The following is a 14293-nucleotide window of genomic DNA, read 5'->3' on the forward strand; positions in this document are numbered from 1 at the left end:
ACTAAGGCAGCTCTCATTAAACTGGAGTTGCTAAACAGACAGTGTGAAATGTTCTTCCCATAGTGAGCTCACATTTTCATCACAAAATCAGGCTCTGCTGTAAGAAGTTAGAAAATGTTGAAATTCTGTTCTGGCTAAATTCAAAATGTAGGCTATGGGCTGAAAGAGGGTGTCTTGTGGCAAGAAAAGTTCCAGCAGGAACCAAGCTTTTCTGATTCAAGCACAAAGAATGCAAGTGGGAATTTCTGGAGCAAGAGAAATTATTTAAAGCATGAACATGGAAAGAGATTGTAACAGGCATGAACGCAATTCTGGACCAGGGCCTAGCTGTAATGGAGAAAAGACGTTAACGATCTTATTAGCATTGGCAATCGAAGACTCCACGTGAAATCTTCTGTAGTTTCTGCACAATTCCAATGGAGCAGCCCTGCTTTTTCTCTTGCTGTGATCCCTGTCAACAATATATAAACCAAACAATCAAATTTACTGTTTGATCCTTTCAAATGAAGGAATCATTAATGAGATTTCATTTTGTAAATTTTATCATAATAAAAGTCAGAAACAATCTAAGTAAAAGCTGAATGAACAGACAAGTAATGGAGAGTCATGGAGTTGTACACAACGGAAACAGATCCTTTGGTCTAACTCATCCACACTGATCAGATAACCTAAATTAATCTAGCCCCATTTGCCAGCATTCAGTCATATCCCTCTAAATCTTTCCTTTTCATGTACCCAACCAGATGCCTTTTAAATGCTGTAATTGTACCAGCCTCCAACACTCCTTCTGGCAGCTCATTACATACATGCACCACCCTCTGCAAGAATAATTCGCCCCTTAGGTTGCTTTTAAATCTTTTCCCTCTCACCTTAAACCTATGCCCTCAAGCCTTTAACTACCCTAACTTGGCAAAAAGATCTTGGCTATTCACCCTATCCATGCACCTCATGATTTTATAAACCTCTATAAGTTCACCCCTCAGCATCTGACACTTCAGAAAAACAGCCTCAGCCTATTCAGCCTCTCCATGTAGCTCAAACCCTCCAATTTGGCAACATCCTTGAAATTCATTTTGAACCCTTTCAAATCTTTTCTATAGCAAAAAGAGCAGAACTGATTGCAATATCCTAAATGCAGCCTAACCAATATCCTATACAGCCACAACATGAAATCCCAACTCCTATACTCAAAGCACTAAATTTTACCTGCCACGCCTTGGCCCATCAGCCTATCTGATTAAGGTCCCATTGTACTCTGAGATAACCTTCTTCACTGTCCACTATGTTACCAATTTTAGTGTAATCTTCAAAGTAACTAACCATATTTCCTATATTCACATCCAAATCATTATAGAAATAACAAAAAAACAGTGGACTCAGCACCATTCCTTGTGGCACAGCATTGGTCACAGATCTCCATCACCACCTTCTTTCTCCTACCTTCAAGACAATTTTGCATTCAAATGCTAGCTTTCCCTGAATTTCATATGATCTAACCTTGCTAACCTAATCTTCCTTTTGACCTTGCTCACTACTTCCTATTCTCCTCTTTAGGGACTATCTCTTACAAGGAAATAATTGAAAGTCTTATCCCTGGCACAGATCAATCCACATATACCTTTCTTGTAAAAGATGATTGATGAGAATTGGAAAAAACCTCACAGCAAAAGTTCTGACTATTCCGACGATTCTTCAAACACTCGATAAGAGATCCAATAGTCACCATTGGAAAGGGTAGTGCTTAAAGATATAAATACAGCAAGGTTTATAGGCACTTTGCTTTCTACTTAATTGTTTCAATTCTATAATTACACACCTCCTGAAAAAGCCTACCTCACCTTGGTAGTAGGCAGTAACATAGAAGTATGAGAACTGGTAAAAATAATTATTCTAAAGAATCCAAAGCCTAACAACAAATGACCACAGCAGAGTAGTTGTTCAGTAGTTCACACTGCTGACTCACAATGCCGACTCACAATGCCATGGACATAAGTTCAATTCCAGCTTCAAGCAACTGTCTGTGTGGAGTTTGCACATTCGCCGTGTTTGCATGAGTTTTTTCTGAATGCTTTGGTTTCCTCCCACAGGCAAAAATATGCAGGTTGGGTGGATTGACCATGCTAGATTGACCATGCTAAATTGCCCATAGAGTCTAGGGATATACAGACTAGTTAGATTGGCCAAGGGGAATGCACGGTTACATGTGTAAGGGGGTGGATCTGGTTGGGATACCCTTCAGAGTGTCAATATGGGCTGAATGGCCTGCTTCCACACTGTAGAGATTCTACAATGAACACTCCTGGTACTTTATGTTATTTACCATCTCAACCACGATATGGTGCTGTGTAAGGATTCTTTGAAATAATTCTCTACCATTGTGCTTCTTTTATCTTTACTTCATCTTGGACCTATCTAGTAATTAATGGTATCAGTAACAGTGACCACTATTCAATTCTTAAGGAGATAAAGCTCTGCCTCCACATTGAGAATACCCTCCATTGTGTTGTGTGGCACTATCATGGACTAAATGGGACAGATTTCAAACAGATCTAGCAACTCAAGACTGACACCAGTCCGACACTGTGGGTCAAGAACAACAGCAGAATTGTGCTCCAATGCAATCTGCAACCTCATGGTCCTGCATATCCCATATTCAAACATTACCATCAAGCCAGGGGATCAATCCATTTTCAATGGAGAGTGCCAGGAACTTCACCATTAGGTGTCAACTTGGTGAAGCCACCAAACAGGACTACTTGTGTGCCAGATAGCATAAGCAGCAAGTAATAGACAGAGTTAAGTGATCTCAAACCCAAAGGATCAAATCTAAATTCATCAGTCCTGCCATATTCAGTCAGCATGGTGATGGACAAGTAAACAACTCACTGAAGGAGGAGGCTCCACAAATATCCCCATCTTCAGGGATGGAACAGTCCAACACATCAGTGTAAATGATAAGGCTGAAGCATACGCAAAAAATCTTCAGCCAGAAATGCCATGTGGATGATCCATCTCAGCCTCCTCCAGTGATCCAAGTACCACAGATGCCAGTCATCAGTTGAGTTGATTCATTCAGTGTTATATCAAGAAACAATTGGAGATACTGGATACTGCCAAACTCTGGGCCCTCACAACATTCCAGCAATAGGACTGAAGACTTATGCTCCAGAACTCACCATTCCCCTGGCCAAGCACCTCCCGTACAGTTACAACACAGGAATATATGTGACAATGTGCAGATTGTTCCTTATGTCTTGTACACAAAAATGCAGGACAGATCCAACAAGGTCAATTACCGATCAGAAGAGCTACAGAAGCTGGAAATCAGAAACAAAATCAGAAATTGCTGGAAAAGCTTAGCAGGTCTGACAGAAATTGTGGAGAGAAATCAGAGTTAATATTTCAGGTCCAGTGTCTCTTCCTCAGAACAATTTCTACTCCATCAGTTGATCATCAGTAAAGTGATGGAAAGTGTCATCAGCATTGCACATCAAGCAGCTCCTGCTTAGCAATAACCTGCTCAGTTGATGCCCAGTTTGGGTTCCACCTAGGCAACTCAGTTCCTGACCTCGTTACAGCCTTAGATCAAACATGGACAAAAGACCTGAATTCCAGAGGTGAGGTACATGTGACAGCCCCTGACATCAAGAGAATCAATGGCAAACTCTCTGCTGGTTGAGTCATGCCTGTCACATAGGAAGATGGTCACGGTTGTTGGAGATCTGTTATTTCAGCTCCAAGTCATATTCATGGGAGTTCCTCAGGGTAGTGTCTTAGGCCCAACCATCTTCAGCTGCTTCATTAATGACCTTCACACCATATAAGATCAGAAATGAGGATATTTGCTGATGATTGCATAATGTTCAGTTCCATTCATGATTCTTCACATACTGAAGCAGTCCATGATCAAATGCAATAAGATCTGGACAATATCTAAGTTTATGCTGACAGGTGGCAAGTAGCATTAACACTACACAAATGCCAAGTAATTACCATCTCCAATAAGAGAATCTAAGCACAGCCCCTTGACATTCAATGGAGTTACCATCAGTGAATGCCCCACTATCAACATCCTAGAACTTACCATTGGCCAGAAACTCATCTGGACTCACCATATAAATACTGTGGCTGAAAGGCAGGTCAGATGTTAGGAAAACTGGGGTGACTGGCTTTTCTCCTGATTCCCCAAACCATGTCCACCATCCAAGACATTGACAGGGCACAAATCAGGAGTATGATGGAATACTCCCCACTTGCCTAGAAGTATGCAGTTCCAACAACACTCAAGAAACCTGACATCTTCCAGGACAAAGTAGTCCACTATATTGGCAACATATTCACAACATCCACTCATTTAACCATCGATGTTCAGTAGCAAGATGTACTGCAGAAATTCACCAAAGATCCTGAAACAGCACCTTCAAACTCACAACACTTCCATCTGGAAGGACAAAGGCAGCAGATACATGGGATATCACACCTGCAAGTTTCCCTCCAAGCCAGTCACCATCCTGACCTGGAAATATATCAACCGTCCTTCACTGTCTCTTGATCAAAGTCATGGAATTCCCTCCCAAAGGGCATTTTGGATATAACTGGAGCACATGGACTGCAGTGGTTTAAGAAGGTAGCTCACTGCCACTATCTCAAGGGCAACTAAAGACAGGCAATAAATGCTGCTACAGCCAGCAATGCCCACATCTCACAAGTGAATTAAAAAGTTTCACCACCCTGGAGTAGCTGCAGAACACATTTTTCAATTCTTAATTTCCATTCTATTTTCCGTTTCAGTTGTATTCCTAGATAACAAGAACATTTATTGCATGATAACAATAAGTATAATTACATTTTGTCAGACATAGTGACATCTGATCCCTCTGAAAACTAGTGTACAACTCCTTGTCTCTTTCCAAAGAGCATATGTAACCTCAGTAGAGTGAAGTCAATGCAACGTGAATATTAAGCCCTTCTGAACCTCATCAAGAATCATGATGACATAATTCTTTTCTCTTTTCCATAACATTTTAATTTCAATGCTTTTCAAAATTATACATAATGGCCTTTTTTTTAAAAAAATGGCAAATTTACAATTTGAAGTAATTGAACCAAGAGTTGTGATATTTGGGTAGATGGTGTACTTCATAGGCTAAAGCTGTTAATGCAGGGGAGCAAAGATTGTTTATCTGAAGCTCATTTCATGAGTTGCAGCTTTGGCAGAAATTAACTGTAAAACTCTTCAATCTTTTTGTTTCCATTCCATTTTCTGTTTCAGTGGTGTCCTGTTCCTCACAGTGCTGAAGAATCCTCCTCCTACTATGGTTCCACATGGCATGGGAAAAGTTATGCAATACACTTGGACCTTCTATGGAGAGTATTGGAGAAAGCCAAAGTGTCTGAACAATTGGCTGGAATTTAATGACCACACCTTTTAAAAACACCCAGACATGGGTTCAGAGATGGGTGATGCCATATGGTTGAGAAAGATGATACAGGGTGTATAATCCATCACCTCCCTTTAATTTAGTCCATAATAGGAAGTTCCAAATATAGCCTTCATGGTTAGATGCCAAATAAGGCCCCTAGTTGGCCAATTAAGAGCCATTTAAGGGTCTTATTCCACTGCCATTGGTATTAACTAAATGGGTCCGGATTAGAGTTATAGTGGAAAAGCACAGCAGGTCAGGCAGCATTCGAGGAGCAAGAAAATAGATGTTATGGGCAAAAGCCCTTCATCAGGAATGGGTAGCTATCTACTTTGGCAGCTCATGACCAAACAGGAGAACCAATAAATGCTTGAGTCATCTTTGGGTGAAGAGTCTTGACAGCCCTAGCTTTGAGTCTTTCTTCTCCCTTCATTTGAGCCTACCCAATGAACCCAACCCATCACCCTATTTCTCAGGCTCCTTTGCTGATCCTCTGTCTGGACTGCAATGCCATGTGTCAATATTAATGACCCTGTCGACAATGTGGGACACTAACCTTGAATTGTCTAGATTTGGGCAATTCCTGCAATCAGTGCCTACTTGAGAGCCTCTCTTTTACTTCTGAAAATACAGAAGTAAGGTGATGAGCCTCGTATCTATGGCTAAGGTAGAAATGTGGAAAAATGTCAAGGCAAGGCAACAGGGATGTTATGAGTAGGTAGGTAGGCTCACAGTGAGCAAATGAAGAGTCTGGCGATGCAGACTGGTCCAGTCCATGAGCTGGGTGTGTATCCCTGATCTTGCTGCAGTATTACAATGAGCTACAGCTTTGAGTTGCAGAAGCATCCTTTAAGTGGATCAGAGATGTGTCATGATGGCCCTTAGAGGCTATAACATATCAAATGCCAATGTCTATAGATGTGGAGTGTTTGTGGCCAGTGACTGTGCAGTTTGATCTGAGATATTGATGCTTAGTATCCAACATAAAGATCACTCAGACCCAGTGCAGAGCTGCTACAGTTCCTATGTCAATTTTTCTCAATGTCTAGCTTGTTTGGTAAGATAGGAAGCGCAACATTAGTGAGGTGAGTTGGCCAGTTAACAAAATGTTTTAACATGCAATAATCCCCCTGAATTGTCAGGGTGACAAACTTTCCATGCCACATGTCAAAAACCTAAAAGATGGAACAAGTTGCTCCTAATGCCTAGCTGGATTAAGTCTAACTGGACTTTTCATATGATTCTTCCGCAAATCTGTCCATAACACATATCATTCAGACCCCCATAAGGTTCTGCCCAGAATTTGGTATTTAGGGGGGCTAATAGGAGCAGAAAATTAGATGAGTGGGGTAAGGGGACTTCCTTAGGTGGAATGTAAAATTTCAGTTTCACGATGCTTGGTTAAGAGTGCAAAATTCAGCTACATGCTGTGAGTTTGTTCAATTTCTGGGTTTCCAAGTGGAATTTTTTCCTTTGTCCAACTCTGCTGCACAGGGGAGAGGAGAAGGATAAGCTGAATGGTCTGGTAGTGGTAAGGAAGGGGGAGCAGGGTGATGATGTTGAGGTTCTCAAATATTATAACAGTTGGCACTAGCATCTGTCATGGCAGTGGAGGAAGGAAATCGTTTGAAGGGAGCCAGGCTCGGTCTTATAATGTGATACCTATCATTGCAACATTCTCATTCTGAGTAACTAAAGGAAGCAACTGCACAAAATCTGGTGGGTTGATGGAAAGGGATAGTAAACTGGTAGTAAGGCAGGTCTGGCTAGAAAGAAGGAATTTCAATAGTCTCAAGCATACAGAAGGCAGGTCAAGGATGGTAGGGTGACCATCCAGGATGATAGCAGGAAATTGAGGGTAAAGGGATTGGGAGGGTTGAGAGTTGGAAGCTCAAATGTCACTAGCTCAGAGTTCAAGGGTGATGGTTTTCCTTCAGTGAATTGCAGCTACTCAAGCCATGAAAGCCTTCTTCATATTTTGAATTCACTAAGTGAACTGTATGTCTCATACATAAATCCTTCTGCCACCTTTGGGTGACAGTGGAGTGGATTTAACAGAGGAGAGCATTTGTTGCACAGCAACACAAGGCACAAGGCCATCAGAGGGCAACAGCTCAGGGGAGGGAGGTCAAGCATTGGCAATCTGGGATGTGTCAATGTTGCCAAAGAGTATTGATGGATCAGAGCATGTTCAAAGTACCCATCAACAACTTTCAGGCATTTGAGGAGAAATACCAGAGCCAGCAAAGGCTTTCACGGAAGTTCCATGTGATTCTACAAGGCCTTGGCTTTGAAAGGATGTTATGAGTTGCAATCAAGGTAACTGCAGCCGAAATTTCTAAGTCAGTGGCTTATTCTAAAACTCATACATCAGCTGAGGGAAAATGATAACCTATAGCCAGCAGACATTTCCTGGCATGAAGATTTAGGTCTGCAGGATCAATTCTAAGGATAGCCATGGTAACACTTCTGAGAGGTTTGTCCTGCCAATGGGATGGGACACATTCAGAGCTGATGAAATAAAAGTCTAGGATTTTGGCTTAGAGGTATGATTCTGTATATGTATCTACATCAGGCTATTGCTCAATTAATCTGGGGGGGGGGGAGGAATAGGTGTCCAGATTTTGACATTAATCCTCACACAGTAATGAAGAGGACTGGGCTAGGTTTGCATTTGACCGGGTAAGAACAGCAGATGCCCTTCCCCAAAAGTGCATAAATTGAACCAGTTGTGTTTTTATGACAATGCTGATCACTATTACAAATAATAGCTTTCAACTTCAGATTTGTTTCATAAAAAGAATTTAAAATCCAGAACTGCTCAATCAGATTTGTGCTCTTTCTACAAATGATTGGTTCAAGCTTCTGGATTACTAATCTAGGAACAAAATCACAATACTACTGTAATCTCCTTTTAGTGTAATCAGACCAGTATATTAAAAGCAGATGGACAGAGGTAATAATACCATCTTTGGACTCAGCAGCCTGTGATTTTCCATCCAGTGACTTTAGCTCACTCACAAGCTGCAGAGTGGAAATGTTACTTCAGTGTCTGGGAATGTTATATACTGTTGTTGACACTGGATTTAAGAAGCTGCTGTCAACAGGTGTCTTACAATCTTTGTTAATGAACCAACCAAAGAGAGTCAGTTCTGTCAGCTGCACTCTTGAATTCATTCTCCTCACATGAACAGAAAATCATGTAAGGACTGCTGAACTCTATTACCAAATTTCCAATGTACTTCCAAAAGGCAATGTTTGTCGTGGAAATATGCCCTTTAAATGTTCTATGAGATTTTGGTACAGGTAAGTAAGCCCCAAAGGGTTAATAAACTACTTCGAAGTGTTATGAATAAGAGACTTTACAGTCATTATAATTTTGTTTGCCATATTTTGTCTTTCAAAACTGAAAATGGGATAACAATGCATTAGAAATCAAATATTGAAAATATCTTGATAGCATTGCAGCGTCCTCATAGCTTCACTCTAAGCTAGCTCTGTTCAGCTTTAATATTGTAACATATGTATGGCATCAAGAAATGTTATGCTAATTTCAGTACCTATATTTTTGTTCACAGTCTAAATTGTAAATTACAACTACTTACCATTACAGTTCAGCGTGTAGTAGTGTACAAACATGCCTCCTGGCATATTGTAGTCATGTGACATTTATCAGAAGGCATTTATTGCAGATATCTGTCTTACGCCAATGCAATACAGACAATGCAAGGAAGAACCTCTCAGATTAGTTGGAGAATGCCTAATTGTTGGACCAATAACCTTCAGCATGTCAAGGAATTGCACAATTCCTAGAGGAGTGTAATGATGTGTTTATTTCATGGAGAATATCATTACAATGTAGATGAGCATGTTGTAACAATTCAGCATCTGTCAAGAGACATTCCAGTTCTCCTCAAAATCAGCCTGAAAGATAAGATAGAAGAGATAGTCAAGAACGGTGTAATTGAGAAAAAGGCAACTCATACACAATGCATTAGCAGCATGGTAGCACAGAGCAATCAGAAAATCTGAGAATATATATTGGATACATTGACTGCTCCATGCCAACCAGAGAGAATTGTTGCCACAGCTTCTGCAGGCAAAGATCTTCACTACCCTAGATCTAAAGTTTAATGATTGACAAATGAAAAAGGATGAAATTCCTAAATACTTTCTGGGTGCTATTTGGGAGATATCGATAGTCACACATGCCATTTGACATTTCCTTGGCTCCAGAGGAGTAGCAATGTCAACAACATTAGATAGTGATCTTCCCAAACTGGAAGCTAACGTTGATGATGTGTTAGTTTATCAATTCAAAGACACTATTAGATCATGGCCACAAGACCATAAGGTAAAGGAGCAGAATTAGGCCATTTGGCCAGTAAATCATGGCTGATAGCTTTTTCAAACCTGTTCTCCTACCTTCTCCCCGTAATCTTTGATCCCCTTACTAATCAAGAACCTATCTATCTCGGTCTTAAACACACTCAATGTCTTAGCCTCCAAGCTTTCTGCAGCAATGAGTTCCACAGCTTAACCACCCTCTGGGTGAAGAAATTTCTCCTCAGCCCATTTCAAACCATTGTGCCTTCTCTGAGTTTGTACCCTCAGATCTAATCTCTCCTACCAGCAGAAACAGCTTCTCCACATCCACTCTATCCAGGCCTTTCAGTATTCTGTATATTTCAGAAGGATGAAGGGCTTCAGACTAACTGTCATCTCGTACAGTCCCAGAGTCCTCAACCTCTCCTTACGTGTCAAGTCCTTCACCCCCAGTTTCATTTTTATAAACCTCCTCTTAATCCCTGGCAATGCTAACACATCTTTCCATATAAAATGGAGGCAAAAACTGCTCACAATCTGTATTGTAGAGTAATTGAGTCATACAGCATGGATACAGACCTTTCAGTCCATCTCATCCATGCTGATCAGACATGCCAATCTGACCTATTCACATTTGTCAACGTTTGGCCCATATACCTCTAAACCCTTCCTATTCATGTACCCATCCAAATGCCTTTTAAATGTTGTAATTGCACTCACCTCTACCACTTCCTCTGGCAGCTGGTTCCACACACTCAAACAAGTTACCCCTCAGATCCTTGTTAAAATATTTCCCCTTTCAACTGAAACCTCTGCCCTCTGGCTTTGGACTCCCATACCCTGGGAAAAAGACCTTGGTTATTCACCCTATTTATGCCTTTCATGATTTTATAAACTTCTTTAAGGTCACCCCTCAGCCTTCAATGGTCCAGGGAAAAAGAAGTGTCCACATAATCAATGTAAAAACACACAACTAATGATTGAAATGTAATGTAGGGTGTATATACATCACTGTTGTACCTTATTTACATCATAAATTACTTAAATAATAATGCAACTTTGCCACAAGTAAAATTTACTGTCAGAGAGCCTTTTCACTCACAACCTCAACTGACAACTTGAACATTGCAATAGATCAGTATTTGAGGAGGAATTGACTGAAATTAAATCAACTGTGCATTATTCCACCAAAGTGCATAATCTCACACTTTCTCATATTATATTCCACTCTGTCCAGGTCCTTCTGTCGCCTCCCTGCTTCCTCAACACTACCTATCCCCAATCTATCTTTGCATCATCTGCAAAATTAGCAACAATGCCTCAGTTCCTTCATTCAGAATGTTAATGTATTATATGAATAGTTGTGGTCCCAGCACTGAATCCTGCAGGACTCTACCAGTCACTGGCTACCATCTTGTAAAAGACCCCTTTATCCTTACTCTCTGCCTTTTGCCACTGAGCCAGTCCGCTAATTTGCCCCTAAATCTTGTCTCTTGCCCCTCTAACTTCTGCCCCTTTATGGGCAGCATGGTGGCTCAGTGGTCATCATTGCTGCCTCACAGTGCCAGGGACCTGGGTTCGATTCCTGCCTTGAGCAACTGTCTGTGTTGAGTTTGCACATTCCCCCCGTGTCTGTGTGGGTTTCCTCTGGGTGCTCTGGTTTCCTCCCACAGTCCAGAGATGTGCAGGTCAGGTGAATTGGCCATGCTGAATTGCCCACAGTGTTAGTTGCATTTGTCAAGGGTAAATATAAGGTAGGGGAATGAGTTACTCCTTGGAGGGTTGGTGTGGACTTATTGAGCTGAAGGGCCTGTTTCCATACTGTATGGAATACAGTCTAAAACACCGAGCTCTTGTCTTGTTTAGCAGCTTCCTGCGCAGCACCTTGTCAAAGGCCTTTTAGAAATCCAAATAGGTTATATCCAATGGCCTTCCTTTGAAAGCTGCTTGCTCATTACCTCCTCAAAGAATTGCAGTGTCTTCAGAACTCACTGCCAGTGCTGAGGAGAAGTGCCAGGATGGCTATCATATGTTGGCAGATGCCAGATGCTGATATCCATGGTCAAACAGTGCAAGTAACTGATGCTCGTGGATTATTCCCTGAGATGTTGCTCATCATGGGAATAGTTCAGAGTAAGATGCGAGCTGAAACTGCAATGTATATACCCAGGTTTCCTTATTAAGTTTTTCTGACATTGAGCTTGTCTGGAGAGTTAGGCAAGATGGGAGTCTGAACATTAATAATATAAGTATGTTGTTAACAGGGTGCTTAAAAATTAATCACCATCAATTGGTATCTCATTGCTGTCTAGCCAGAATCTCACATACCACTTGTGAAAAGCTTAAAAGTTGACAGGAGATCATCTTGGAATTGAGATGAGCCTTACTGGTCTTTTCATCTGATTCTACCACTTGTCTCACCACAATCCACATCACTCAAAGCTCAATTAGATTCTACCCTTTATGTGTGCAATGCATATGCAAAGATTAACAAGAATAACTAACACCTAATGCATGTGTGCAGTGAGGAACATGGATAACTCACACTGTAACAATTAATGCAAGTGAACATTTTTGTCTTTTTTTAAAGGGATAGAAATGCATTCCTTTTCTAATGTGCCTCCAAATTTCCATAGTCGAGGGTCATCAGGAATGGCTCCAGCCCGAAACGTCGATTCTCCTGCTCCTTGGAAGCTGCCTGACCTGCTGTGCATTTCCAGCAACACACTCCCGACTCTGATCTCCAACATAAGACCTCATTTTCTCCAACTTTCCATAGTCATGTGACATCTACCATGAGGCATTCTGTTGAAGCATCCTTCTTACAGACAGATTAATTACAAAGTATCAAACGGCACAATACAAGCAAGACTGCTGTCCTGTGAACTTGGGAAAGTGACTAAGGGTGACTATTAGCTTGAATACTATGACGATCTCGCTCCTTTCACAAGGTTATGTCGTTCATTGGGTTTTTCTCAAAGAGGTCGTTAAAAAAAACAGACTCCGAAAATTCTAAGTTGAAGGGTTTTAGGCCAATTTGATTATAGCTAACAGATACTGACTCAAGCAAAAGACTTTTAAGTTAAAAAAAGGACTTGCACAATGAAAAGGAGTGGCCAGTTCTCCCCGCTCAGCTTTTCTCTGGTTTGGTCTGCCTATTCACTGAAAGCAGTCAGGAACGTATTGAAGCTGCTGGACCCAAAGAAGCAGGTCCATGTTGATCCTCTCTCTCTGACATCTCTCCTGTAAGACCCTGTGCTTGATTTTACCTTTTGGGCCAAGGGGTGTTTATGGGGATTGTTGCAAGTATTGGGAACAGCATCATTAAGTTGAGATGATCTGTTGGGTTTTCAGATAGGTTAAGCTATTCAGTATTCTGCATCCCTCCTGAATATCTGAGTTACACCTGTGTGAAACAACTAGCAAAGTTAAGGTCTGGACTACTCTTTTGAAACGTTTTGAGGGGGTCTGGTGTGATCCATAACAATGCACAATTCCATCAAGTTGGAGGATTCCCTCTAAGCTGCACACATGCAGCCACTCAAAGGGCTAACACACAGTAATTAAAAATCAACACGCCTATTGCTCCATTAATGTCCAAAATCACTGCTGCACACTGACCACAGAGGCTTGCCCAGCCAGGAAGAAAATTAGAAGGACTGCTGAACATTATTGCAGTGGCCATATTATACCTTTACAAACACATATGATACTCCAAGAAGCTCAAGTTTAATTTCCATAATTTAATTGATTAGAACAGTTAGTATTATATTTCTTCAGCACTTTTAATATGCCATGTTAAGATTTGCAGTTTTCACAGAAAACCTACAGTAACTTTTAAAAATAAAATTTGCAGGATTTGGGTTTTCCTGACAACTTCAACATTAATTGCCCACCCTGATTTCACCTTTAATGATGGTGATAGATCTTCTTGGAGCAATGTGATAGACCACTTCAAAGAGCAATTAAGTGTTAACCAGATTACTTAGCAATTCAAGTTACATTTACACTAAATTGGGTAATGAGAGTCATTTTCCAAGTCTAAAGATTATTTGTGAATTAGTTGAGTTTCTACAAAAATTTAAGCCTTTTGTATTTTAAATTGAATTGAAATTGACAACTAATCATGGTGCATTTTGAGCTCATCACTGAATTACTAGTGCAGTAATGTAACCATATCCTGGAATTCCATATCATATTGTGTCATCTTCATTATGACAAAAAAAATTGGGAGATCTTGACTTTTCCTACCATTACATTCAGCTTTAATGAATCATAATGTTAACAAAATGTTAACAGCAGTAAATTACACCCTCACCAGTTGGTGAAAGAGATAGAAAAGAAATTATGCTACTTTTAGTAGCTGTTACATTAGTTCCTCTTTGTTTTGTTCTTAAATTCCAAAAACATTTTTTTTTGTTTCATATAAATATCAATAAAAACCTTGGGATTGTCTGAAACCAGTTTGATACTCAACAAGACACATTATTTTTTGTCTGTGTTTCTGTGTAAAACATAGCTCTTTAGATCTGATTTAATAATGT

This window comes from Chiloscyllium punctatum, chromosome 20, assembly GCF_047496795.1.
Source record: "Chiloscyllium punctatum isolate Juve2018m chromosome 20, sChiPun1.3, whole genome shotgun sequence".
Classification (NCBI taxonomy): domain Eukaryota; kingdom Metazoa; phylum Chordata; class Chondrichthyes; order Orectolobiformes; family Hemiscylliidae; genus Chiloscyllium; species Chiloscyllium punctatum.